Source organism: Triturus cristatus, chromosome 9 (assembly GCF_964204655.1).
Source record: "Triturus cristatus chromosome 9, aTriCri1.1, whole genome shotgun sequence".
Taxonomy (NCBI): Eukaryota; Metazoa; Chordata; class Amphibia; order Caudata; family Salamandridae; genus Triturus; species Triturus cristatus.
Genome location: NC_140592.1, coordinates 860,062,316 through 860,075,254, shown reverse-complemented (window position 1 = coordinate 860,075,254; position 12,939 = coordinate 860,062,316). Strand labels below are relative to the sequence as shown.

The following is a 12,939-nucleotide window of genomic DNA, read 5'->3' as shown; positions in this document are numbered from 1 at the left end:
TGGCATACCTAAACTGGTGTATGGCTGACATGCCTGTTATGCGCAATGGATAAACAACACAACACCAACTGAGACTTCTGTCCATCAATGACTTAAACATCCATTTTTTGCCATTGGGTGAGAAGCTTTGCAAAACGTAAGGATTGATGTACACGTCCGTTGGCATATTGATACATCAGTGTGCCATAAGTGCATCAGTAACTAGATTTCACATGCCTCTTCATAAATTGATGTTCCACTACATCTACAAAGTTGAAATGGATGAGAGGTCTGGAGACAGAGCTCCCAACTTCACTGAAAAGGAACTTCAGATGTTGACTGAAGAAGTCCTGTCCCACTACAGCCACCTATATGGCTCTGCTGAGCAATAGGTAAGGAAGATACTTGTTAGTAACTAATTTAGCATTTAGATAAATGCACAACATAGTTATTTCCACATTAGATATTTAGATCTTTACATGTATCAATTAATTATAATTTATTTTCAAGTAAACATTTGTCAAATAGGTTAAATTAATTTCATTACGAAGAATCAATGTGCTTGATTACTACATGTCGTCACAGCACACTTGCAGAAATCCTATGGTAAACAATAAATGCCTTTGAGTCATTGAACAGTAATCAAAAATGTTTCTTTTTCTAAAGTACTCCATTCAATGTGTTCACATTTCTGAACATGGTGGAGGACAATGTATTTATTGTCTGATATTTAGAATTACATTCATAGCAATTCTATTACATCATCTTTGTAAATTGTTGGATATTGCAATTTATATCAGTATATTTTAATATCTAAAAAACTACGGATATTAATCTATACATATATAATTAATACATGACACATTTTAATTATACCGTTATATGTATGCTTATACATATATAGCCATCAATATAATTTTTTATGTACTCTGCCTATATTGAGAGAGAGACAGAGAAAGAGAAAATTAGACACAGAGAAAGAGAGAGCGAGGAAGAGAGATATAGAGAAACATATATTTTGAAACTGAGTTGACTCAGATATAGCTACATTTAAAAGCAGCATAATAGTCATTATAATTTATTTTTCAGTTTACAAATAATGCACTTATGAAAAACATTATTTAACTGTATTGTGCATAGTAAACTTTTTTTATATTAAACAAAAACTACATACATATATTCATTAAGAAATTATTATTCCAAAGTATTTATATATCTCTTAAATAAAAAAACTTATATGTGTCAAAACAGGAGAATGTGAAACAAATATGTGTTACTATAGTTGTAAATATATAACACAAATGGTCAATTGGAAATAATCTATATTACCATACATTATTTATCATTTAAAAATTAAGTTTAAATGAGCAATGTATGATTTGACATTTTTTGCTTGTTTTTCGTGCTTTTTACAAGTCAGTTCCCATCAAAGAAACAGAAAATCTGGCAGGCCATCTCTAGTAAATTGCAGACCCGGGGGGTCCATACGTGCCGCAATCTCCACTTGGGCAAGCGCTGGGGGGACCTGCAAGGCTGTACCATGATTATAGCCGAGGTTCTGCTGAGAATTTCATCCCAGGAGAGGAAGCGGGTGCGGTGGACCCTGACCCCCCTTAATGTCCAGCGTCTTGGAGGTTGCCTACCCACAGCTGGATGGGTAGCTGAAGGCCAGGGAGCAGCAAAAACAGGGTATGTGTATTTTGGAAGCAAAACTGTCTCTGACAATTAACAACTTTTTTTTTTACAGGTGTAAAAAAAGATGTTACACTGTTAATACTCAAGACAGTACTCAACTAACAATGAGAAGTGTATCATTCTAAAATCATTTTCTGATGTGAGTGAATGCGTATGTAAAGTGAAATATATGTACCATTTCATTCACCTTCTCACAAGAACAGAAATGCCCTATTGCACTTCTTTAAAGGCATACAGAATATTGGTTGTTGGTTTGCACACTTCATTTCTGTTAATGGTATATCATATACTTAGCTTTGAAAATTTACTATTTTGGCCCAAGTAGTCAACTTCAGTCCCACAACAAGGGTACTGGACATAGGATGGACCTCTTGGGTGCATACAACTTATTTAACCAGACCTCTTCATTGTATGCCCAATTGAAACTGGTTGTTGGACAGACTGCAAGACAGGCTTGTAGTTGCCTAAGTAGACTAGCTGTAGAAATATATTCAATTAATTTAATGCCTGTAAAATATGTGTTTGCTAGTTGACAGTGACGGAAGGAAAGCACAATCCTTGTCAGAGTGAACCACAAAAGTCACTAAATCATGCTGTGCTTAACTCTCTCGTAGATTGGCACACAAACAGTCAGGCTTTACTTAGAGTCAATGTGCAAAGTATTTATGCAGCAACTAAACAGTAATAAAGTGAAAGCACAACACTAGAAAAAATAAGTAAACTTAAAAAAATAAAATGACACCAAAATGATTTTAATTAAATAATTTGCACCGGAGTTATGAATTTCTGAAGTTGGTACTTCAAAATAGTGCATAATAGAGAAACACATAAACTATGGTTATCTGGTTGCGCAAGACTGGGACACTGTCAGAGGTTAAGGCCCACCGCGATGGAGCGCGTCCCAGATACAGTCACCAGGTCTAACAAGGTTAAACAGTAACCTTCAGATGTAGAATTTTTTCACAATATTTTCTGGATATCTTCATCAAGAGGTTGCAATGAAAAGGATTTGCTGCTGCAGAGATGAATATTTGGTATGCTTAACACCAAAAAGGTCCATATAACACAGGAGGTTAGATCACTGCAATGATATCTCAAAAAAACAGGAACTAACGTGTAACACATTCTGTAATTATCGTGCATAAAAATTACCAAAAGATTAATTAGTTAATCATATTAATTTCTTTCAATTCTATAAGTTCAGGAATTTATCAAGCAATATATACATACACGCATGTAGATAGCATGCTACATACATCGAGAACATGTAAAGAATGAGATAAAAATGACAATGGTGGACATTAATGCAACTTTGTGACCCAAATAAAAACCATGTAAGTCATTAGTAAATAGCAATTTAAACAAATAAGCATAATATTATGTAAAAAGAAATGCACATTGATATTTGAAGGGTACCTGGTCCAGCATTTTCAAAACAGAATGGATCAGTATGGAAAAGGCTTAAAACAAAACAAAAATAAACTTTACACAAATTACACAGCGGTTGTCAATGGGGAGCAAGCAAACACAATATTAGGAAACAAGAACAAAAATGTTCTTATTAGCTATTAGTGCCAGTTTCCTAAATTATATTTTATGCTTCTTTCCCAAGTCTTAAACTGTCATTTTCCCCATTGGCAACTGCCAGGAATCAGCGGCAGCAGGCAGGTAAGTTGCAGGGTATGTGGATCTTGTTGTGTCCCTGTAGCGTACATAGGAGACCAGCCAGCTAGCCCTTGGAGTCACTCTGGTGGTCCTGGGTTCAAGAAGCAGGTTTAGTCTTCCCTGCTTGGGCTACAGGACAGCAGTGCAGTCCTTCTAAGGAGCATTCTACAGGTCCAGAAGTTATTTGAATTGAGGTCTGAGAGTGCTACCTTTTATCCCCATTGCAGCCTTTGGGTGAGGAGCAAGCCCTGGCCCACTCTCAAACTAGTTCTGTTTAGTTCCCTGACCTTCCTGGGTTTGGCTTTTAAATGTCTACGGTGACAAAAGGCTAGTGAAGGGTCCTTTGTGTGTGCTGCAGGTAAGATATTTTGTAATTCAGGGCTGTATACAATTCCTCTCCCAGCCATCCTGTCAGGATGGACAATTCTGACACACCCACGCTTTTTTCACCATGTATAGAATGAATCAACATCCCGTCACAATCTTATCACCCTATTTACAGTCAGATATGCACTGTAGGTTTGGGTACAAACACGGAAAATGTCTCACAGTTTCATTTATACAAATGTTACTTTGAATACAACTTAACCATTAAAGAGGATTTAACTTTACAGTTCAGATAGTCGAATAAGTGCTTCCCAACCTGCTCCCAAAGTAAGCTAGATTTGATGAAATCTAATGAGGAGAGATAGCCTTCAACACTGCCAGGACATTTAAATGTTAAATTCACATTTCCAACGTTTTACATACCATGCACCCTGTACTTGTAGCTATTAGGGCCTACCTAGGGTTGATGTTTAAGTTATAAAACTGAAGATTCAGGCCTGTCTAAAGAATTGCTTGCAAGGTCAAAATTGCAGTTTAAAACTGCATGCACAGGCTGCAGTGGGAGACCTGTAGACATGTTTAAAATGGCTCCTTTAGTGGGTGGCACAATGGGTGTTGCAGCATACCGGTAGGAATTATTTTACAGGCCTTGTTTAGATGTAGTACCATTTACTAGGGTAGTACCACAAGCACTTCTGCACTGGCTAGCAGGGAAAAAGTGCACAGAGTTGTAATGCCAACACAAATGAGGTAATTAACAGAAACAAAAACATCTGGGGTTAAGCCTGGTAAGAGGCCCGATTCCAAAAATGCCTGTGTAGGCTTTTGGTGTACCTGTAGCAGACACAGGAGGTATAGCATGTGACATTTGAAAATAGTGCTGGGGTCCTAGAGTCAATGAAAGCAGGTCCTCTATTCATTCCCCATTTCACACACCTAGAATGTCCTTATTGTGGTTTTACATAGGTCCCACAATGAGCATATTTGTTCAACCAATAATTTTTATTGTGGTTATCCTCCAGATTTGTGGCTTTTAGACCAACATTTTGCATAATATGTTTTGTTGACATTAGGACTCTAGGCACTCTTCCCCTGCTAATAAAGTGCATGTGTTCTCTCCCATAAACAAAGTAGAATTGCTTTACTCATAATTGCCATATTGAGTTTACTTTAAAGTCCCTAGTATATGGTACTGTGGGCAAAAAGAGCCTGGAAATTTAAATGCTACTAGTGACCTGCGGCACTTATGGTGCCACCCACTATATTTGCCCTAAACACATGACTGAGGTCTGCCATTTGTGGGCAGCTGTGCAGTTCTATCAAGCATTTTAAACCTGGCACAATAAGCCACTTGCCAGTAACAAACCTACCTTGTAACTACCTATAGGTCATCCTACAGTAGGTCCTAACAGCTCAGAGGGCAGGGTGCATTGTGGAGTAAAAGCCATAAATGTATATTTCATGTTAAAACATGTTCTACTAGTGACAATACCCCAAAAGCTATTTCCACTACCGTAGGCCTAGCTTTTTGATCAACGAACACAGACTTACTTAATTACAACTAATAAAAACTAAAATCAGTTTGTGAAGGGATAGAAGAATACTTCTCCCAACATTGTATCATATCATTTTACATCATATTTATTATTCAAGTAGGATGCTATACTATAATTTTGATAATGCCAATTTTCTATATTTGCCATTTTCATGCTAAAAGTTTCTGAAGCCTGCCTGGGAGCTTCCAGCTTCCCTGAGATATGATTGGCTCACATGGGATATATTGGGCATAGACAGTGGGCAATAGAGGGTGGTTGTGGAAAGAAGTGATACATCCTGGCCCCACTTACATATGAAAGGCTCTGCTCCTTGCACACACAAGGAACATGACATCAGGCTAAAGTCTTCCTTTCTGAAGCTAAACATCTTGGCATCTCAAGAAAGAGGAGAAAGGAGCTACGTCTGGACCTACTTTGTAGTGTAAACAAAGCCTGTCCCCCCCACCCACAGGCTGGCAATGTCCTTACAAGCAGCACTGTCACAGACGGAAATCAGCACACTACTCGACCTGAGAAGAAGGAGACTGCCCTGATGTCTGAAACCTGGAAGGAATTCTGGAACTATTGCACTCCTGTTGCCAAGGACACCAGAAGTTACTCCAAAGATGAGATGGGTGGTCTCCTCTGTAAGGCACAGGGACTCAAAAAGTTTCCAGAGGGCTTAACTTGTACAAAATTAACAAATATTTTATGACCTTAGCTAATTTGGATACTTTGAGCCTGTCCTACAGCATGCTCAGTTGACCAGTCCCAACTAGTCCTGCACTGAGCCATTTATTGACCTCTGCTGAAGTGTGTATTAGCCCCCAAGAGGTGTTCCCTAGGTCCTGGAGCCTTTGTGTGGTGCTAAAGTGTACTTCTCGGCCTAGTTCCTAAAAAAGTGGAAGTTAATTTTTTTTTCAAGAAAAGCAGCTCTAAGAACCAGAGTGGGAGCGAGGCCTACCTGCTCCCCATCTGCTGAGGGTGCATCCCCGGCTGGACGCAGTTCTACGTAATAGCCGCGGAAGGATTCTGGCATCAATAAAATAGACTAAGTCAGAAGGATGAAATCTCCAGCAGAACCAACATGGTTGCTAGTATCCGACCCTGATTTTAGACGCTATTTAGCTAATATAACTCTACAAATCTTGTCTCCAGCTCAAATATTTTAAGTTTTGTCATTTTGGTGTATTTTATTCAATAAAATGTTAACATATTAAAAAACATTTTTATGATTTTGTTGTTTCTTGTTTGTACTGAGTATTGCAAAAATACTTTGCACATTGACTCTAAGTTAAGCCTGTCTGTTGCCAAGCTACAAAAGGGTTAAGCTCCAGTTTATTTTTATACATTTGCGGTTCACTTTAACAAGGACTGTGGATACTATAAATATATATATTTTTTTAATTGTTTTCATTTAGCAGTTGCATAATATGCATTCGGACAGCAACAATGTACACATGTCGGTGTCACATAGAAAAAACACAGTACATTCCAATACAGCCTTCAATCAAAGGAAAATAGTGTGAAGACTAATCCACATTTGGGGGGGGGGGGCCAGGACCCACTACAGTAGCAACTGCAGTTCCGACACACAACCACATGGCCCCAGCTCGAGTCTGATGACCAACATGCGACACCACACCTGCAAGTTGTTTTAAGTGTTATGTTACCTAATCAACAAATAACAACCTAAGGAATCAACCCTGTTAACGGAAAATAAGTCAACAGGAGCAGGACCCCATCATGAGCTCCCCTCTCCCAGATCCCTACCCGCAAGAGGAGAAGTAAGGCGGGGAACCAGAGAAAGGGAAAAACAGGGTTGGGAGCCTCATCCCAAGAGAAGGAGGGGGTAAAGAGAACGAAGAATCTGGGTGGCCCAAAGGTCAGCAGGGCCTAACCCAAGGTGGTCAGTCCTGCACCCCGCATCAGTCATAGACTGTAGTATACACACCATCTAGAAGTCTGGGGACCTACATGTCTACTGAGAGGGCTACCAAATCCACTTCTGGTCAGTGCTCAGGGGTCAATGCGGACAGCGGCTTCTTAAGCACCAAACATTCTAATATATCATCTTATATCTCCAGGTCTCTCTCAGCATTCTCATCCGTGCACACCAGTCGCATCCACCACTCCTCTGCCACTCCCCATTTGCGCAGGTCTGCCTGCCATCTATCCAATGGGGGAAAACTGGTATGCCTCCAGTGTATGGCCTGGCACCGCCTAGCCAGCACCAACCCTGTGTCCTTGTGTAACGTAACTGGTGCTCATGTAAAGCGCTCCAATACCTTCGGGTTGAGTTCGCGCTATAGAAATCTGCAAAAAAAAAGAAAACTGGACAAACCCAGGTTTCATCTGAGTCCATCGTTTAGGGGTCGGTAACACTCCCAACAAGGAATGTTTGGTCGAGTTCTCAACTAGGAACCACGTCATTCCCTGCAGTTCATGCAGTACTCCGTCCCCATTATTGTGGAATTTATCGCAGTCCCAAGTCATGTGGAGGAAGGATGCCGGCTCCACCCCATGTCTGGGGCAGGCGAGAGACCATGCTGCATTAAATCTATGCAGTAGTTGATGAGTTAGATAGGTACCGTGCAGATAATAAATTGGGCGAGCTTGAAACGGGCGTTGGTGACAACCTCCTGGACCTGTGCACAGGCCCGTTTCCAGTTGCCATCCATAAGAGGCTCTGGTGAGTCAGCTAACCACCTGTCACAGACACTGTTATAATGATCCTTTAAGGCTTTATATTTATGAGAAATTAAGCCTCTGGAGGAGCCTGAGTCCAGCAGCAACCACAGCGTCTGCGACTCCTCCGGCTCTGCAGGGCAATCAACACAAACCTCATTTGCCATGCGGGACACCTTAGCATATTTCTGGAATTGGCTGGGATGTTCGCAAACCTCTGTGACCTGCCGGACGATAAAGGGGCAGTCATCCTGTACTCTTGATCCCCTCATCAGTCACCCAGAAAGGTCCACCTCAACACCCAATCCACCAGCAGCGCCTTTTCTCCATTTGGGCCATATGCACATCCCTGCACAGCGTATTGTAGCAGCCTAGCAAAATAATACATTCACATGTCTGGAAGACCCAGGCCCCGAACCCCGGGTCCAGTTTTAACACCTCCAGCTTCACTCGACTCCGCTTACTGGCCCGCACCAAGGGCACTAGAAGACTGTTCAGCCTGGTGAATGTAGTTCACAGCATATGGTAGAGGGAGTTTTGCAGAACATAAAGGCAGCGCAGGAGCAAACCCATCATACTGAAAGCCACCCTACCCATGGCGGAGAGAGGTAAGTGAGCCAGAAACAGATCGATGCCTCTAGATGGTCGAGAACCCAACCCATGCTCAGGCTGTAGATGGCTTCAGGAGAGTGGGCTACCTATATGCCCAGGTACCAGAAGGGATCACACTCACAGCGGAGCCCCGTCACATGGAGAGCTGTAGCGCCCACCCCTACTAGTCCAGCCAGAGGGCACAGCACAGGTTTCTGGCAGTTGATGTGCATACCGGACATCTCCCCAAATGCAGTCATTATCTCCAGTAATGCCTTCACTGATCACTCTGAGCGAATGACGTATATTAACACATCATCTTCATATAGGGAGATGACGTGAGCATGTCCCCCCACTACAACACACCACTGACCCATGTTGTGCCACAGCTGAATCACCAGAGGCTCCATTGCCAGGACAGAGAGGAGTGGGGATAGAGGACAGCCCTGACTCGTGCCCCACTCAATAGGCAAACATTTGGAAACCATACTCCCATTGCAGACAAGCCCCAAATGCTGAGCATAAAGCAGCCATATCCATGACAGAAACACCAGCCCAAGCCCATCCGCCATAGCACATCTCAAAGAAAAATTCCAGCCGAGAGTATTGAAGGCTTTTTCAATGTTCAGTGCCACCATTGCGGCCTTCAGATCTGAGCCCTCCATCGAGTGAAGCACATAGGACAGCTTCTGCAGGATTATCTGTGTTCCCCTATCGGGCATAAAACCACACTGGTCTTCATGTACTAGATTGGTTACCACCCATCACAAGTGCATCACCAGGACCTTCGCTAGGATTTTAGTGTCAACCCCTAGCATGGACAGGGAACGACAGGAACCGGGTTGCATCGAGTCCTTGGCAGGCTTCAAAAGCATGACTATCTGGGCCTCTGACATAGAGCGTCGCAGCAAACAAGTGTGTCTGGATTCACAAAGAGCCTTCAGCAAACAAGGTAGCCATATTCCAGCCCATTTGGGCCCGGAGTCTTACGTTGCGCCATGGCACTGACTGCCTCCTGCAAGTCTTCCACCCAAAGATCCTCTTCAAAACCCTGTCCCTGTGCTTCTGTGAGACGAGGAAAGACTAAATCATCCAGGAACTGCCTGACACAGCTAGGGGATTTCAAGGAACTGCACGGTAAAAAGTTGCCAGGTGGTCTCGTAAGAGTGAATTAATGCCAACCTGTGTACCCACCACGGTGCCATCCTGGTGTCTCAGTGAGAGTATGAGCAGGGGCAGGCGTTCTCTTTTTACCAGCCATGTCAGCACCCTCCCCAATGATGTGCCTGCCAGATGGAGCTGCTGCCGGTAATTGCCCTTGGTCAGACAGTTGAGCTTGTCCCATATGTCACCAACCCGTCGCTGCGTCACTAACAAGGGCTCCCGGCGCTTCCCCCTACATGTGCATTACACTGAAGGTCCTTGGAGAACCCCTCTGCCTCAGTCAACTCCAGCTCAAGGCAGTGTCTTGTTCCGCCAGCTCTGGACATGCACACCCCACGCATCACGAGCTTCAGTATGTCCGTCTACAGGTCCTTCTGTGCATTGAATAGCCAATTAGTGTTTAAGTAGCCGTTAGTCACCTCGCTGGATTCTTCCGAAAACAGAATTATCACCCAACGCCTCAGGGTGAAGATGCCAGAGGGAAACCCATGGCATGGCACCGCACCCAACCCATTTCAGCAACAGTAGCGCATGGTCCGAGAGTAATCTACCCAGGATTTGGATCTCCAGTATGGCAGCTGCCACATCACCAGACACCAGAAACCTAAGAACTATAAGACTCATGTGTTGGCACATAGCATGTGAATTCCCAGGAACCAGGGTGTGTCACACACCAAGCTTCTATGCAGTGTAAGCGCTCTATCGCTGCATGCAGGGTGTTCTACATATGCTGTTTAGTGCGTAGCCGAAGCGGGTGTCGATGTAGCATGCAGTTGAAATCCTACGCCCACAACAGAGGAACGCCAACATACTGGAGCAATTCCCAACTCCAGATAGAAACCACCATCATCAACATTCAGGGATTAGACGTTCAACAGACATACCTCCACGCCATCTAGGAGGCCATGCAAGAAAAGGTATCTCCCATCAATGCCTGCCTTAAAGCCACCATCCTGGAATGGGCATTAATGGCTGGATGTCACCTGAGGCTGAAAGAGTATGGGGTCTGACTGTGGGGACAGTTCCTGTTAACTGCTGAACAACATGGTATGTTCGCTAACTGATCTACCTGCTACCCAATGAGCTACAACAAGAAATGGATGAATGTCAAGTTATGAGGGAGGGGACTGTTAAATTTGAATATTGGTTAACAACACATACTTTTGGGGAATACAATGTTCGCTGCCTCATCTTACATTTGTGGCATACTTATGGACGGGAATAGCATGTAAGAAGTTATTACTACTGTGTATGTTCCTGTTTGACATGATTGTGGTAATGTCAATAATCCTAAATGATATGTCTTTTGGAAAATAAATAAAGTTTGTGGTAAAAACTAAATGCCACAAACCTGGAATGGAACTAGTGGGGCCACCCAGGTCATGACCCCACGTGCATGGCTGGAATAAGTTGCTGAGTACAGCTGTCCTCCCCATTTCTTGTGTACCTTGTGCACCTCACTCTCCGTTAAATGCGACTACTGTAACACTGCAATATGCACACAATGTCTGCGCAGACATGTGTCGATAATATTTGAAGTGGGCTCTTACCCCCTTCAACTTATTCACCAAATTTCTAATTATATTTAAGCTAGCATTTAGAATAAATTTACACACAGTGGCCCTGACAATTCAGTTCTACCGGCCCCCGTGGGGGGTGGGAGGGAGGCGCTAGTCAGAACAACTGATGCTGCTTTTGTTACAGGAGCAAAACTGGCCCCCAGTACCAAAACCGCCCACCACCACTTAAAAACCGGCCCCCACTTTTCTTGCCCACTGGGAAAATGCCCAATGCCCGCTACCGCAAATCCGGCCCTGAACACAATAATGAAGGGATTCCTGGAGTCTGATTCATTGGTGTAAGCCTGCATCAGGGCCCTTTGAAATGAAAGTGGACTGTGAATCAGCTGTACCCCAGCAATCCTGGCAGTATAATCCACTCCTCTCCACACCCAGCAATTACTGGAGAATGTGTTGTCCCAATACACATTCCATGAGATTAGAATTATACACCTTCCTAACAAAAAGGACTGATAAATATGATGTACATTGAAATGTAGTATTAGCCCATGGGATTGCTATGCCCTACACTAGTGAAACTAGATTTTAGTATAATTAGATTACTGTGACGTTTATCCTGTTAAAAAATATTTCTTGCTTTTGATGTCCTCTGAGCTATGAGGTCCTAGCTTTGAATTTATTTTTATGTATTGTACATGATATTTGCAAACACTCATTGTATTTGCTGAGGCCATAACACTCCCTCGCATGATGACAAATATGTTTGACATAATGCAACAGTCATAAAACAAAATGCTCCTGCAAGATGACAAACAGCATCACAATTACATTTGTCACAAAGCGAGTCACCAACAACATCTGCTAAGTATTTTTAAATTTACATATTAATTTGAAAAAAATAAAACAGCAAAAATATAATTTTTCACTTTTCTATCTCATTTAAATAACCTCCAGGGCAAGAGAAGGAGCCATTGGCCAAGAATCTGGGGAACAGGATGTCTGCTGGGAGTCAGAAGGTGGCAACACTAACACTGAAGGACCCTGCGGCACAGAGGGTGACAGAGCTGGACAGGGGACCAACACAGTATCTGATGCCAAGGCCTCCCCAGCAGTCCAGCCCCAAGTGATGCTGGACCCAATACATCTGATGGACTTAAAACATTGCCTACCACCACCAGATCCATCAACTCCCTCCCTCCTACTTCCCCCATTGTAGACCAACCCCAAAGAGCCTCCTTCACCTCAGCCACCTCAGCTCCTGCCCCTGTCCACCCAGCAGTGCTTTCTGAGGTGGCTGTGGATGTGTTGCAAAGCCAATCTGTAGGTCAGACAACTGTTGTGTGCCATCCTGGGAATAACTCAGCAAGTTAGCTGCTTTCTTGGATGGCATCCACTCCATTGCCACACAGATTTTGGTGTGCAGCACAGCCCCCTAAGGCAGAAATGCCTCCCACCCACCACCAACTGACCCACTCTCTCTGCACCCTTCCACTCCCCACACCTATACTACAACCACCTTTCCCCTGAAAACTCCTCTCCCCAAATCACCACAACCCTAGAACACATCACAACACACACAAACAGAAACACAAAACACACACCTCAAAACAACACCACAGACCCCAGGACCACACTCACTGACTCTACACCAACCCAACTAACATCACAAACCAGCACCAGCACCCCCACCAAAGGCACCAGCACCATGCAAACAGTCTACATCACACCCCAGGAACCAACACAAAGCTCCACCACCACCGACACCAGCACCACAC

The 12,939-nt window shown here is 43.3% G+C and overlaps 1 pseudogene; it reads left to right on the top strand.

The window, feature by feature from the left end:
* Nucleotides 1–212: 212 nt before the first annotated feature.
* On the top strand, nucleotides 213–12,600 carry LOC146798969 (uncharacterized; annotated as a pseudogene).
* The last annotated feature ends 339 nt before the right edge of the window (nucleotides 12,601–12,939 follow it).